This window comes from Nicotiana tabacum, chromosome 7, assembly GCF_000715075.1.
Source record: "Nicotiana tabacum cultivar K326 chromosome 7, ASM71507v2, whole genome shotgun sequence".
Classification (NCBI taxonomy): domain Eukaryota; kingdom Viridiplantae; phylum Streptophyta; class Magnoliopsida; order Solanales; family Solanaceae; genus Nicotiana; species Nicotiana tabacum.
The window spans coordinates 38,773,477-38,790,543 of NC_134086.1; positions in this window are offsets into that span (position 1 = coordinate 38,773,477).

Genomic DNA, 17,067 nt, shown 5'->3' on the forward strand with positions numbered 1-17,067 from the left:
CTCACCTATGGGGACAATTCCCTCTTACAAGGTTAGAAAGGAGACTCACCTCGCTCCGAAGATCCATAACCGGCATTCCACGCTCCTCCGAAGACTTAAATCGACGCACAATGCTCCACAACTAGCCAATAATTATACAAATCCATTAAGATATGCTAAGGTACTCATTATAATCCAATTTATAATAATTCCTAACCCTGATCGAAAAGTTCACAAACATGCCCTCAGGCTCACGTGCCTGGATTCCGAAATTTTTCGAAGATAAAGTTTACCCATGAACCCACGAACTCAAATATATGATTTTCTCTTAATTCCATACCCAAAATCGTGGTTAAATTCCAAGAATATAAATTCTAGGTCTTTCTACCAAAACCCCCATATTTCTACCAATTTACATGCTAAAATCCATACATAATCGATGTATTTAACTAAAGATGGATGGGATTAGCTTACCTTATCATTGTTGATGAAAATCCCACTTGAAGCTCTCCCAAAAATCGCCCCAACAAGACTAAAATGGAGCAAAATGGCCAAAACCCCCGATTTTAACACCCTCACTGCCTCAGCACTTTCCGCACCTGCGGTTAAACGACCGCTTCTGCGGTTCCGCAGGTGCGTCCATACTACCGCATCTGCGGCCCTTTCTAGGCCTCCCCATTTCTGCTTCTATGCTTCTTCTTCCGCAGATGCGGTCCCGCATCTGCGGCCAAACGATCGCATCAGCGGTCCCAGCTCTCTTTCGCCCATACCGCATCTGCGACCCTAGGGCCGCTCCAACCAGTCCCAAAACACGTTACGGACTTGCTCGAGGCCTAAAATCATATCAAACAACTCTAAAATCATGAATCAACCTTCAATCCAAGCTTTATGAACTTTAGAATTTCAAACTTCGACTTTCGATGTTTAACCCTATCAAATCACGTCCGATTGAACCCAAATTTTGCACACAAGTCATATTTGATATTACGGACCTACTCCAACTTCCGGAATCGGAATCTGACCCCGATATCAAAAAGTCCACTTTCGGTCAAACTTCTTAAAAACCTTCAAATTTCTATCTTTAGCCAAATGAATTCAAAATGACCTACGGACCTCCGAATTCACCTCCAATCATGCTCCCAACTCTAGAATTACCATACGGAGCTGCTCCCAAACTCGGAATCCCAAACGGACATTGACAACACAGATATGCACTTCAAGCCAAACTTATGAAATTTCTTCCAAAATGCTAACTTCCACAATAGGCGCCAAAACGCTCCTGAGTTATTCAAAACCCGATCCGGGCATACGCTCAAGTCCGAAATCATCATATGAACCTGTTGGAACCTTCAGATCCCGATTCCGAGGTCGTTTACTCTGAAATCCAATCTTAGTTAATTCCTTCAACTTTAAGCTTCCGAAATGAGAATTCTCTTTCCAAATCAACTCTGAACTTCCCAAAATTCAATTTTGACCCTGCGTACAAGTCATAATACCTAAAATGAAGCTAGTCATGGCCTCAGACTGCTGAACGACGCGCGAGAGCTCAAAACGACCAGTCGGGTCGTTACAAATTTTCTATGATTAATATCTGAATCGAGTGCAGTTAGTTTGAGTTTGAATGCATAGCATAATTTTTTTTTAAATGCGGTCCATTTTAGAAAATAAAATGATAAGAATCATTTGAATTTGAGATGAGATTATTTTTTTGCTTTTTAAAATATTACGTAAAAAACTAAAATGACAATAAAAATATTACTACAATATTTAGAAATAATGTGTTCAAACAATTAAAATTTTTTTTTTCTATGATTAAATAAAAATTTAAAAATACAAAATAAATTTCTAATATTGGTAATCTTACTAATGAAAATTAAATTGTATCTTATAGCTAAAAAAGAAAGAAAATTTAACTGCATCTAATATAAAATTAATTATAAGAGAACTCAATAAATTTGGAACATGATAATCAAATAACTTATGTATTAATATTTTAGACTAATTAAAAGTTACAATTTAAAACAAAATAGGACATTATTTTGGCTCTAGATAAAACATTAATATAAAAACTAATTAACATTTGTAGTAGGGAAGAGAATGTACATAAAGAAATAGAGGTAGTGTAGGATACTTATACTTTAAATTAATTTAAAAATAGATAAAATAAAATAATTAAATTATATTTAAAAATATTACTGATAAATTTAAATAATTAAATTATGATTAAATATTAAATAATACAATAACTATAACAAGAGAAAAAAAAGAATTTATGTAAAAGTGATGTGATGAATAAGATATATTTGACTTCCAGATAAAAATAAAGTGATAATAAGAATTTTGTTAAGATAATATGATCTAATGTGCTCGAACAAGATAGATCACAATATGGCATGTTTAGTATTCTTTAATATCGACAGCGGAACGAAATACAAGTACCAAAATCAAGGGGTTAGGTTGCTACAAATATATATTAAAAAGATTGGTTGTTCACTACGAGATTTGAACAATAATTTCATATCATGTTTCATAATTAAATTCTCATGTTATATAATTTTTATCTGAGAGATTTATATTTTAAGGTTATTTGTACATGATTCAAACAACCTACATCGCAATTTGAAATGATTTGTCCGCGCATCGCGCGGTACTGGTACTAGTTATATTAAAAGGAGAGTAGTGAAGCATGAGGTTAAACCAAGTGGAAAGCTAAAAAAAAGCCACTTGGCAATTTTAAGACAACATTAAAAACTTGAATTATAAATGGAAACATAATTAATGGAAGTAGTAGTTCAATAATAATTATTTTTTAATTATGATACAAATATCTTAAGATTTAAACTAAAAATAAAAATATTCTCTTTTTAATGACCAAAGACGTACAAAAAAAAGGATGCAATTTTCATTAAGCAAACCAATATACTATAACTATAGATATCTTAAATTAAATTTGTGTATAATATAGATTTTGTGTATAATTCAATTATGGCATGTATCCTTTTTGAGAAAGAATCATTGTATATTACACATTAATTTTAAGTTAAAATAATAATTCTTTATTTAGTACAAGATTTGTATTTGACCTTATTTGTGAACAATATACATTACTATAGGTATCGTATACATTACTATAGGTATCTTTAATTAATTTTTGTGTATAATTCAGTTATGGTAAGTATCTTTTTTTGAGAAAGAATTAATTAAAATTTCGTTAATTTCGTTTTATATATTACACATTTATTTTAAGTTGAAATAATAATTCTTTATTTAGTACAAGCTTTGTATCTGACCTTATTTGTAAACAATATACATTACTATAGGTATCATATACATTACTATAAGTATCTTTAATTAAATTTTGTGTATAATTTGGTAGATATCCTTTTTAAGAAAGAATTAATTAAAATTTTGATAGTTTCGTTTTGTATCTTACACATTAATTTCAAGTTGAAATAATAATTATATTTAGTACAAACTTTGTATTTGACCTTATTTGTGAACAATATACATTATTATAGGTATCTATATCTATCTATATTATATTAAAAGGAGAATAGTATGCATTTTGGTTAAGCCAAGTGGAAAGCTAAAATAAAGCCACTTGGCAATTTTAGGACAACATTAATAATTAGAAATTATAAATGGAAATATAATTAATGGAAGTAGTTTAATGAATCTTATACATAATCTAAATATATCTTCGACAAATCTAATCTATATATTTATGTCTATACTTATATTTATATGTATATTTGTATCTATATATTGATCCAGTCATAGATTTTCTTCTATGTTAGTTAGAAATATAGAGATAAAAAATTAATTAAAAACTATAATAAAAAATATAAAAATACATAAATTGAGATAACCTATGACTATTTATATTTTGGAGTAAGTTAAAATATAAAACAAAACTAAAATTTACTTAAAATTTTAAAGATTTATTAAGTTTAAAATTAAATAAATTCAAGAAGCAAAATAAGATCTTTACATAAAGTAAATTATTTACAAGGTAAGAAAAAATTATTTTAATAACAAGAATAATAAAGTCACATTAATATTGATAAATCGGGCAAACAAACATTTTATACGTAAATATTACAACAACATCAAGATATAATGTGTTCAAACAATTAAAAAAATATTTTTGTATGATTAATATTTGAATTGAGTGCAGTTAGTTTAAGTTTGAAAGCATGACATAAATTTTTGAAAATACGATCCAATTTAGAAATATATGTTATATTAAAAGGAGAGTAGTATGTATTTTGGTTAAGCCAAGTGGCAAACTAAAATAAAGCCACTTGGCAATTTTAGCACAACATTAATAATTAAAAATTATAAATGAAAACATAATTAATGGAAGTAGTTTAATGAATCTTATACAATCTAAATATATCTTAGACAAATCTAATTTATATATCTATATCTATATTTATATTTATATGTATATTTGTATCTATATATTGATCCAATCATAGATTTTCTTCTATGTTAGTTAGAAATATGGAGGTAAAAAATTAATTAAAAACTATAATAAAAAATATAAAAATACATAAATTGAGATAACCTATGACTATTTATATTTTGGAGTAAGTTAAAATATTAAATAAAACTAAAATTTACTTAAAATTTTAAAGATTTATTAAGTTTAAAATTAAATAAATTCAAGAAGCAAAATAAGATCGTACATAAAGTATGCAAATTATTTATAAGGTAAGAAAAAATTAAATAATTAGCAAAAATTATTTTAATAACAAGAATAATAAAGTCATATTAATATTGATAAATCGGGCAAACAAATATTTTTTACGTAAATATTACGACAACATCAAGATATAATGTGTTCAAACAATTAAGAAAATATTTTTGTATGATTAATATTTGAATTGAGTGTAGTTAGTTTAACTTTGAAAGCATGACATAAATTTTTGAAAATACGATCCAATTTAGAAAATAGAATAATAAAAATTACTTGAATTTGAAATGAGAAGGTTGTAACGATCCGACCGGTCGTTTTGAGCTTTTGCACATCGCTCGCCAGTTCTCTACCATGATTTACCCTGTGTGATGTAATATGACTTATGTAAATCGCTGGTTTTGGGTTTCAGTGTAATCAGAATGAATTTGGGAGAACAGTTCTCAGTTTAATGCTTGAAATTTGAAAGGTTTGACCAAGATTTGACTTGTTTGTATATGATCTCGGATCAGAATTTTTATGATTTGGCTAGCTCCGTTGGGTGATTTGGGACTTAGGAGCACAATCAGAATGCATTTTGGAAGTCCGTGGAAGGTTTAGGCTTGAATTGGCAAAATTGAGATTTCGACGTTTTCCAATTGATAGGTGAAATTTTGATATCGGGGTCGGAATGGAATTTCGGAAATGGGAGTAGGTCTGTTGTGTCATTTGGGATGTGTGTGCAAAATTTCAGGTCCTTCGGACGAGGTTTGATAGACTTTTAGATCGAATTTGGAATTCGAAAGTTTTGGAATTCTTAGGCTTGAATCCAAGGGTGATTTGATGTTTTGATGTTGGTTTGAGCATTCCGAACGTTGGAACAAGTTTGAATTATGTTATGGGGTGTGTTGGCATGTTTGGTCAGGGTCCCATGAGGCTCGAATATGTTTTGGAAGAGTTTTTGGAAGATTTTGGCGTTTTGAGCATAAGCATGTAATGATCCAAAGGTCCATTTTTAGTTCTAGAGATCGAAATTTGATTTTGAGACTTCCGAAATTTTGATAATGAATTATAGGAGTGATCTGGAAAGTTTGGTCTAATTTCATCAAGTCGCGATTGGATTTTTGACGCGAATCATGAGTTAATTATTTAACGAGCGAAATGGATATCGCACTGAGCAAACGAGCTCCGAATTGAGTTTCGATTGAAGGACTATGTTCGTATCATTATTTGTGACTCATAGGAATAAGAATCATCAAATTTCGAGTTCGTGTGATGGAGTTAGAACCTTTTTAGTGAAATTAAACACTATTGGTGCATCAGATCTGGTGTGCACCTTTTAATAACCAGATTTGACCTTTTAGTGACGGGAATTTAGCCTTTAGCGACCAGAATCAGATTTATTAAAGCTGTCACGTTTTTTTAGCTCATTTTGACGTTTATTTTGGTGGAAGAACACGACTTGGGGCGATTTTTGAGCAAGAAATCATGGGAAATATTGTGGTAAGTCACTTGTGATCATTTCTACTCCATAATATTGAATTATCATCGAATAATCCGACTAGATTACATGTTTTGAGGTGTAAATTGGGGATTTGGACCTAGGGATTGGAAAATAAGATTTGAGGATTTGGAGGCCGAATTGTTATCGGAATTTGGTAATTTTGGTATAGTTGGACTCGTGGTTGAATGGGTTGTCGGATTTTGTGAGTTTCGTCGGATTTCGAAGCATGGGCCCGGGGCCGGGTTTGAGCAATTTCGGGATTTTGATGTTAAATTGAATATTTTCGAGTGGGCTTCGCTCCCTTAGCATATTTTAATGATTTTGTACTGATTGTGGCTAGACGTGGAGCATCCGGAGGTCGATTCATGCGGGCGAGGCATCGCGGGCTAGAGTTTGGACCGGATCGAGGTGAGTAATGATTGTAAATGATGTTCTGAGGGTTTGAATCCCCGGATTGCACATCGTAGTGCTATATTGAGGTGAGGCACACACTTGATGATGAGCGTGGGGTTGTGCACTATTGGGGATTGTGACTTGGTCCGTCCCGATTGATGATTTTACCGCGTATTTGATTGAAAACTATTTACTATCATCATTATTTGGGTTGAATTCCATATTTGGGCCTAGTACCAGCTATGTGAACCCTTCAGGGATTTTTGTTGATATATTCTCACTGTTTTGACTTTATACTTGAACTCAGTCATGTTATTTTCCACTATTTTCAAAACTCAGCCAAGTTTATTTTGCTTTAACACTTGAAATGATATTTCAAATAATATTTTGGGTGGAGCATCATGTTTTACTGTTGCCCGAGTGGCTTATGTGATTTTGACTGAGTAAGGACGAGGGCCTGTATGGTGAGAATACTTTTGGATCGGGCTGCACCCCGCAGCAGTGAGATACTGATTTGATTATGAGGCTGAGGGCCTGAGATATGTACGCGACGAGGTGGCTTGTTGATTGATATGAGGCTGATGGCCTAGATTTGATGCCACGAGATGGTTTGATATTGTGCTTGGGCCGTAAGGGGCCTCTCCCGGAGTCTGTACACCCCCAGTGAGCGCGGGTACCCATTGTGATGTGAGATATAGCCCGTAGGCTGATATTGTACTATGTGATAGCCAGAGGGGCTGGTATTGTTCTATGTGATTGCCCGAGGGTCTAGTACCGTTCTATGTGATTGCTTGAAGGGCTGGTATTGTTCTGAGATATTGCCCGAGGGGCGGAGTTGTTGACATTGTGCCCGAGGGGCGAACTTTATGTGTTTATCTTTCATATTTACTTGTCATTTTACCTGCTAAACTATGGTATTTGTGCCCGAGGAGCGGATTTCTGTGCTTATGTGATGACCCGAAAGGTCATCACTTGTTTTAAAATAAAACTTCCATGTTCTGAGGCCTTGAAAACCTCATTTAAAATCACCTCGATTTGCGTGCGCAGTCCGGCGCGTAGTCGGAAAGCTTAAATATGAAATTATGTGAAAAATGTTAAATCTTGACTTTAAAATGAGTTAATTTGACTTCAGTCAACCTTTTAGGTAAACGGACCCGGACCCGTAATTTGACGGTCCCGGAGGGTCCCTAGGAAAATATGGGATTTGAGTGTATGCCCAGAATCAAATTCCGAGGTCCTAAACCCGAGAAATGAATTTTTAAGTGAAATTGTTTTCTGAAATTGTTTAAAGAAATTCGAAATAAAAACTGATTAGAAGGTGATGGTATCGGGCCCGTATTTTGGTTCTGGTGCCCGGTACAGGTCGTATATATGATTTGAGTCATTCCTGTGAAATCTGGTTAAAAACGGACGTTGTTTGAAGTGATCCGGACATTATTTGGGAAATTTGAGGCTTAAAAGAGTTTTGAGAAATTTCATTGATCTTGAGGTTTAATTCGATGTTCATGATGTTATTTTAGTGATTTGATTACACGAATATGTCCGTAGGATATTTTTGAGGTTGTGTGTATACTTGGGTTAGAGTTTCGAGGGCTCAGGCGAGTTTCAGGTAGGTTCCGGAATGCCATAGGCTTAGAAATCAGATGTTGCAGGTTCAGGAAGTTGCAGGTCTCTGAACCCGCTAGTGCGGTCCGCGAGAAATCACGTGCGACCGCGGTCACCTTTGTGCGGTCCGCGGTGGAGGCTGTGCGGCCGCAGTCGGCCTTGTGCGGTCCGCACAGGGTGCTAAACTGCAAGTCTTCAAGGAGGCCTGTGCGGCCGCGGTCCATTTGATGCGGTCCGCACAGGGGGTTTGGAGGGGTATAAATAAACGGGAATTTTAGTTATTTTCCACTTTTCAAAACCCCAAAAACATAAGAGGCGATTTTTCAAACAACCTTTCTTCTCCAAAACGTTGGTAAGTGATTTCTAACTAACATCTTTTAACATGATTTCAACTTCAAATCAAAGATTTTCATGGGGGAAATTGGGTGTTTTGGGTAGAACCTAGGTTTTTCTAAAATTGGGGATTTGGACCTCAATTTGAGGTCCGATTTCAAAATAAATTATATATTTAGATTAGTGGGGGAATGGGTAATCGGATTTTGGTCCGAACCTCGGGTTTCGACCATATGGGCCCGGGGCTGATTTTGACTTTTTTGGTAAAACTTTGAAAAATTCATTTTAATGCATTGGGGTTGATTCATTTAGCACTTATTGATGTAATTAAGTAACTTGTGACTAGATTCGAGCGGATTGGTGGTGGAATCGAGGGGTAAAGCTTTAATTGCGACTTGAGTGGTGTTTAAGGCATCGAGGTAAGTGTTTGGTCTAACCCTAGCTTGAGGTATTAGGAGTTGCGTCATATTTGCTGTTTGCTTCTTGTTGAGTACAACGTATAGGCATGGTAAAAAGTATCTATACATTGGTGTCAAGCATGACCGTGAGTCTTAAATTGAAAGTTGTTGTGTTCTTAAATGACACTTGGGTGCTTTACTTAATGATCTTCTACGATTGAGCATTTTCAATAAGTGAACTGAGTACAAACTAAGTTGAGATTGGTTATAGCTAATTCTCCCTTGTCGGGATGACTAATTCAATACTGTTGTTTCCTTGCCGGGAAAATTATTTCATTATTGTGTTCCCTTGCTGGGAAGTTATTATATTGATTATTTTCCCTTGCCGGGATTCCTTGAAATTGTGAGATATTATGAAATGGGAGCGGGTGGTACGCCTACCACAAGATATTATGAAATGGGAGCGAGTGATACGCCTACCACAAGATATTATGAAATGGGAGCGGGTGGTACACCTACCACAAGATATTACGAAATGGGAGCGGTTGGTACGCCTACCACAAGATATTACGGAATAGGAGCGGGTGGTACACCTACCACAAGATATTATGAAATGGGAGCGGGTGGCACGCCTTCCACAAGATATTATGAAATGGGAGCGGGTGGTACGCCTACCACAAGACATGAGAAATGAGATTGGGTTGCAAGCCTGCAACAAGATGGAAACTGAAAGTGAAAGTTGTCTTTACTTTTCTTTATCTGTGTTAGAAGTTATATTGTTAGCTTCCTTATTTATTCCTTGCTATTTTGCTTTATCAGCTATCCCTGAGGCTTGTTTCCCTTCCCCAGCTTTAATTGCTTATTAACTGTTTACTTTTCCGCCATATATTATATAACTATACAGGTTTATCTGGAGTCTGGTCCTAGCCTCGTCACTACCTCGCCGGGGTTAGGCTAGACATTTACCAGCACATGGGGTCGGTTGTGCTGATACTACACTCTGCACTATGTGCAGATCCCGGAGCAGCTATTGGACAGTAGTTGGAGGGCTTCCTTCAGTCCATCCGGAGACCCAAGGTAGACCTGCAGACGTTCGCGGGCCCTGGCGTCTCCCTCTATCTCTATTTCCTGTTTCATTTATCTCTTGCTCAGGAACAGTACTATGTATTTTCTTCAGATTTTGTATGTAGTGACTCTTAGACAGTCTGTGGTACTGTGACACCAGATTTTGGGGTATTGAAGTTTAAAAGTGGTAATAGACGTAGCTCTAAGCTTTATAAATGTTGACTTCCGCCTATTTCCTAACTTCCGCTTTATTTATATTGTAGCCCTATGTTTGTTTTAAAAGAAGTAATATGAAAAAAATAGTAGATAGTTAAGGGTTGGCTTGCCTAGCTCACATTTGTAGGCACCATCACGACTCCCGAGGGTGGAAATTTCGGATCGTGACAGCTTATCTGCACTAACTATTTTGCATTCATTTGCGTAACTGTTGAAAAAGTCATTTTCAAGAAGTTTAAACTGAGCTAAGATGTTTTAAGAGATTTTTTACAGCTTCATTGCTTTCTTACTGGTTTTTGAACTACTTCTATACAGCATCTTGATATGCTTTACGTGATTTCTTACCATTCAGACTTTAGTTATGATTATTACTCACTGAGTTGGAGTACTCACTTTAGTCCCTGCACCTTGTGTGTAGATTCAGGTATTTATACACCCGGTAGCGGATTTTGGCTGATTGGAGGCAGGGTCATCGGAGTTTAGCAAGGTAGCTGTCGGCGTTCGCAGCACTGCTTCTCTCTCTCTCTTCATTTCATTAGTCTGTACTAGTACACTTCAGACTTTCAGTTGTATTTATATCCTAGTAGATGCTCGTGACTTGTGACACCCCGGTTTGGGTTGTGTCGGGTTGTATTTTCGCTACTTCTTATCATTAAATCATGTTTAGACTTCTTTTATATTATTTAACTATTTTAAAAAGGTGAATTGGGTTTAGTTGGCTGGCCTTGTCTTCACGAGAGGCGCCATCACGACCGGGTCGGGGTTTGGGTGGTGACAAGTTGGTATCAGAGCCTAGGTTACATAGGTCTCACGAGTCATGAGCAGGTTTAGTAGAGTCAAGCGGATCGGTACGGAGACGTCTGTATTTATTCTCGAGAGGCTGCAGAACCTTTAGGAAAAACTTCACATTCTTGAATTCTTACCGTGCATCCTTGATTCAGCTTGAAATATAACTCTTTGAATTCCTTCCACGCGTTCGTATGCACGCATGAGCGCTCAGTATCAGATGTACATCGATGGCTTGTGATTCTCTGATCGAGGGGCAAGATGTGATCTATGTGTATTGATGTTGGGCCAGTCTGGAAGACTTGAGGCCGTATCTTTGCCTATAGCTTGAGCACTGAGGTGCTGATTGTGTGAGCAAGTGTTTTTGAACTTACTAGTATTCGTACCCGCGCGATGCGCGGACACAAATTATGTGAGGTTATGATTTGGATTATTTGAATTATGTATAAATAACTTTAAAATATAAACCTTCCAGATAAAATTTATTGATAATCATTAGATATTAATTAAGAAGCAAGATATGAAACCATTTCGCAAATCTCATAGTGGATAATCTGTTTTCTTTTTCTATATTTATATAATCCAATAGGTTACTTTTAGTACTTGAATTTCGTTTTGTTATCAATATTAAAAATTACTAACTATGTCATGTGGTGATTTGTCTCGTTTGAACATATTAAATTATATTATTTTAATATAATTCTCAGTATTAGTTTATTTCTTATCTCAAGCTTTAATAAGTCTTATTCTTTTAAATTTTACACAATTTTTTTGTTCTTTGCTTATAATTATTATATTATTTAATATTATTATACTTTCATGTGATTTTTTCGGCTTACTAATTGACTTTATATTTTGATTATTATCCTTTTAATAATTATAATATATTTTTTATTCTTGAAATTTAATATATTTTACTCTTTTATCCTCTTACTCAAAACTATTTTACTATTTAAATCTATTAATAATATTTTTGAAATAATTCAATTATTCACTTTATTTTAAATTAATTTAAAGTATAAATATTCTCACATTGTATCTATTTTTTTCTTTATACAGTCTCTTCCCTATTAAGAAATTTTTAATTAGTATTTTACCCGTAATCAAAATAATATCATATTTGACTTTAAGTTGTAACTTTGATTAGTATAGATTACTAATATATAAGTTCTTTGATTATTATATTCCAAATTTATTAAATTTTCTTATATTTAATTTTTGTATTACATGCAATAAAAAATTCTCTTTTAGTTTCAACATACAAGATTTGACTTTTAATTTTAGTTAACAAAATTACTTATATTAGATATTTATTTTATATTTTTAAATTTTAATTCTATATCTAGCAAGACTTTAATTTTTGGTTCCACTTTATTTATTATTATTATCCATTACTATCCTTTAATATAATATAGATAATCTAGAAATTTTTTAATTTCAAAATAAATATCTATTTTATTTTAAAAATATTTCTTGAATTCTTAAGTTATTTAAATTTATCAATAGTATTTTTAATTATTTTATTTCACTTTATTTTATTTTCTAAACTAATTCTTAGCATAAATATTCTCACGCTATTTCTAATTTATTTAAATATTTTTAAGTTCTTATTTTATCTGTTAGACATAAGTTGCATGATATTATCCACAATATGATATTTCTTATCATAATAGATAAATAACAACTTTTTCATCTCAAATTTAAATAAGTTTTATCATTTTCTTTATGATGAAAGATTTGATTAATTTCTCTCTATTTATTCCTTATTTTTGCTATTCTATTATTTAATACATAATATTATTACATTGTTAGGCTTTCATTAGCTTGTTTAATTTAATATTTATTTCTACCATACTCATTTTAGTATTAATCATAAAAGTTAATTTCTTATTTTTTTGAACACATTATATCTAATGATAATGTTTTCATTATCATTTTATTTCTCTGTGTACTATTTCTAAAAATAATAAAATTATGCAATGAAAGTAAAGAAAACAGATCAAGTGGTTAGTGAATAATTATATTTGGAAAGCTATCAAAATTTATTTAATATAAAAATGTGAGTCAATTTTAATTGATTTCTACCACAAATTAAAGTTGATCAAATCTAAGTTGTTTTAATCCTTATTAAATTTGTCTAAAAATCTATTTAGATTATGTCTTAAAAATGTTAAGTGACATTTTCTGAATATGCCCCCTGGCTTAATGCCATGCCTCACTACCTTCCTTTTAATATAATATATATAGAAGATATAAATATTTAAGTTTTTTCTTATCTTATAAATAATTGTATACTTAATGTAAGATCTTATTTTACTGCTTGAATATTTTAATTTTTGAAGTAAATTTTAGTTTTATTTTATATTTTAACTTACTTCAAAGTATAAATAGTCATAGGTTATCTCAATTTATGTTTTTCTATTTTTTTTTCCAATTATAGTTTTCTAATTAATTTTTAACCTCCATATTTCTAGCTAATTTAGAAGAAAATCTGTGTGTGTATATATATATATATATATATATATATATATATATATATATATATATATATATATATATATATATATATATATATATAAAAGAGAGAGATTATATTTGTCTAAGATATATTTGGATTATGTATAAGATTCATTAAACTACTTCTCTTAATTACTTTTCATTTATAATTTCTAATAATTAGTATTGTCTTATAATTGCCAAGTGGCTTCATTTTAGCTTATCACTTGGCTTAACCACAATGCATACTACTCTCCTTTTAATATAATATAGATATGTTCGGTAGTGTCCCTATTAGTGGGAGTGATGGCTGGATAACTATGTGATGAATATGTTAGTACAACGAGATATATCCATATGATTTGGAAGTGATGAGAAGGGTCTGTTGGAGGATAGAAGAACTATTAGGTGCTTGAATTCCATCTTGATTCGAGGTATAGCCCCGAGTTATAGGCGTGTGAAGAATCTTTTCATGTTTCCCAGTTGTGAATGAAGTAAATTTCATGTTGCGGTATGAGTTTAGACTCAAGAAGACTAAGTGACTGCGTACAGTTTATGACAGTGGAAGGTATACAGGAATGTTAGTTGGAGGCAAAGCAGGTGGGTTATCTCCTGCGGAGTGTTCTGAGGTCGTGTGATCCTTATGTTGTCTATTAGAAGATCTCATTTACAAGTGAAGTATATGTGTTGAAATTTAAATTTGGATCGCTTAAGAGAGTGGGCTTAACTGTTGCGAGAGTGAATGCGAGATTTGCAGAAGAGTTAAAATTCTAGATGATCTGTGTTTTCACAAGCTTATAAAGGATTTGAGTTTAATCTCACTATGGTATTATGGCATCAATATAGTATAAGTGTTATGAGTTATTGAGTGTATTTTGATCTATGGCTTCGAGCCAAGTGGGGGAGTCTGCTGTTGATTAGTTGATTGCATGACTAGGTGTTATGTCAGTTCTAGTTTGAGGCGTTCAAGTGAATCAGTTATGGCCCGCGGAGATTGAGATCGAGGATGGTTTGAGTAAAGGAATTTTTTTAACAAAGGTTATAAGATGCTTCACGGGTGTGTGAGAATCACAAGATGTCTTAAGTCATTGTTGGTAAAAGATGCTCGGCGCGTAGAGTAGGGAATTGCTTGGTTGTAATGGAATGAGGTTACATTTTGCAGTGTTAGAAGTGCTAATGAGGCACAGGTTGTTCCGGTCTTTTGCTCGAGCTAATTGCGGTTTGAGTAGAGTGGATGACTCTCGGAAATGGTTCAAATGTGCTCAAGATTTCGCATGTAATAACTGGAGATTTTCAGATTGTATTTTTGGCTAGAAACTGAGGTTTGTATTTGGAGGGTGTCAAGATCTGTGGTATTGCTATATCAATTATGGGATTCTATATATCATTATCAGGAAGGTGAAGGCAATGGCTCGAGATTCGTAGGAGGCCTCTTCAGGGTAAGTATTTTGAATGTGGTGCTTATGGGAATATCTAAGAAAGTATTCAGTGGCTTATGATCCTTAGACGACGTGGTTTTATGCTTGGGTCTCGCATGGTGAGTCGGGGTTGAGGAATTGTGGTGTTACAGCAAGAGGGAATATCAAGTTGAAGATAAATCAGAAGAAAACTCGGATAGATGGGATAGCTTGTTAGTAGGCCGGATCGGTATGGTAAGGATGTGATTAGTTCCTTGGTTGTGTACGGGGTAATGAGTTCTTACAGGTATTTCGCGGTAATGCTCTTAGGTTTTGATGGCTTGCATAGCTAGGTCGAGTTAGAAGGATTCAGTCCTGGCAGGTTTGGTTTGTGCAAGGGGAACTCGGAGAGTTCTTGATGGTTTCTACCTCAGCTGGAGAAGTATATTTTCTGTGGGCATGAGGAGCATGGGATGTATAATGATTTTTTCTAGATGGGACCAATGGAAAGTTCTTGACTAGTTGAGTACGTAGATGTTTGTGGCTCGGAAGGAAGATGAAGTTCTCAGGTTATCCTAGGATGGTATGGTATATGCGGTATGTTGTGGAGGATTGAGATTTGCGGGTGGAAGGATACTGTTCAATTTTGAACGGAAAGTCATAAAAAAAATTCTTAGGCAGCACAGGCAGTTTCAGATGATTAGAGGAGTGAGCTTCAGATGACTAGAGGAATGAGCTTCAGATGATTAGGGGAATGATCTTCAGATGATTAAGTAAATGGTATTGCTAAATGGAGTAATTTGACGAGGGTATATGTTTCAGAAAAGGCAATATGATTAAGTTGATAGTACTTCGGTAGTATTGCGACACTTTCTTGTTAGATCGACTGCTGATATTCGATCTTGCTTGGTGGTACAGGGGAATTTTAGAGTATCTTTTGTGGAATGATTGGGTATTTGAGGTGTGGTCTGTATTCGAATGACGGAATTGGGATCAGGGGTGCTGAGTCATGCGCCATATGGATTGGGGGACAGGGAAGTTCTCACATTCAGGTTATGTTGTGGTTGTGAGTCGTATGTATCGGCACTGTTTAGTGACTATCGGGGTTTGGAGACCCGAGCGGATCTTTTGTGCTTGGTATGTTAGATTTTGGGCATGATATTGGGTTCAGACTGGTTGCCTCCATGTTGTGTCATTCTGGACTATTGCGCTAAGGCGGCGCTGTTGGCTACGCTGGAATTACCACAGATTGAGTGACGAGGTTCGACGGATTATGTCCTAGTGGAGTGGTTTTATATTTCGAAGACCCAGCGGACGACTAGGAAGGATTGTCTTTCTTATGTGGGCTTTCGTGATAGATGTCTGTGCAGAGGCTTCTACCATTGATTCAGTTTCGGTAGTGAGGGACTTTTCGGATGTGTTTCTTATGGCCGAGCATGTCGCCAGACAAGGTTGTTGATTTCGGTATTGATTTGATGTCGGGCACCATATCGTATGGCACCGGTAGAGTTAAGGAGTTGAAAGAGCAGCTTCAAGATTTCCTTGATAAGGGGTCCGTTGACAGGCCAATGTAGATTTATGTTCTAACTTAAGTCGGCTTGGTTCGCTCTGAGTTATAATGTTGAGGGATGTGTTGATTCAATTGTTATTGAGCTTATTAGTAATCTGGGGAGATCTATGAGCTACCTTTTTGTGTTGCAAGGTGTTATGATTTGTTGATTACAGACACATATGGTGCAGTTCTATTGAAGTTTCATAGTGGAAGTCGAGCGGGAAGAGTGATTGGGTGTTGCTCGGTGAATGGCGTATCGGTTATGTCCTTTTGGGTTTGTGTGGTGTATGTTATTAGCTTTGCCGTGGGTATGAAGATTGGCTTTGGTTCTAGACATCAATTGCGTGTGGTCGTCAATTTCGAGCAGAGTGACTTAAGGTGTTCCATGGAGACCAGTGTTTGGATAGGGTCGCGCATTGTAGCAAAGTTATGTGGAGGTATGACCTTGCGAGTTAGATTCATGTATCCTATTTCGATGATGCGAGACGGGTTCTCAGCCTTGTGTTGTGGTGGTGCTAGTGAGCTTGCGGTACAACTCTTTTATTTGAGTCATTTTCATGATTTGAGTACGTTCGGATTGTTGCTTATTGGTGCGCGTATTGCGCAAGTTGGGGCCTTAGTCTGTACTGAGGTGTCATGTCACCTGAGTAGTTATGTTGGATTAG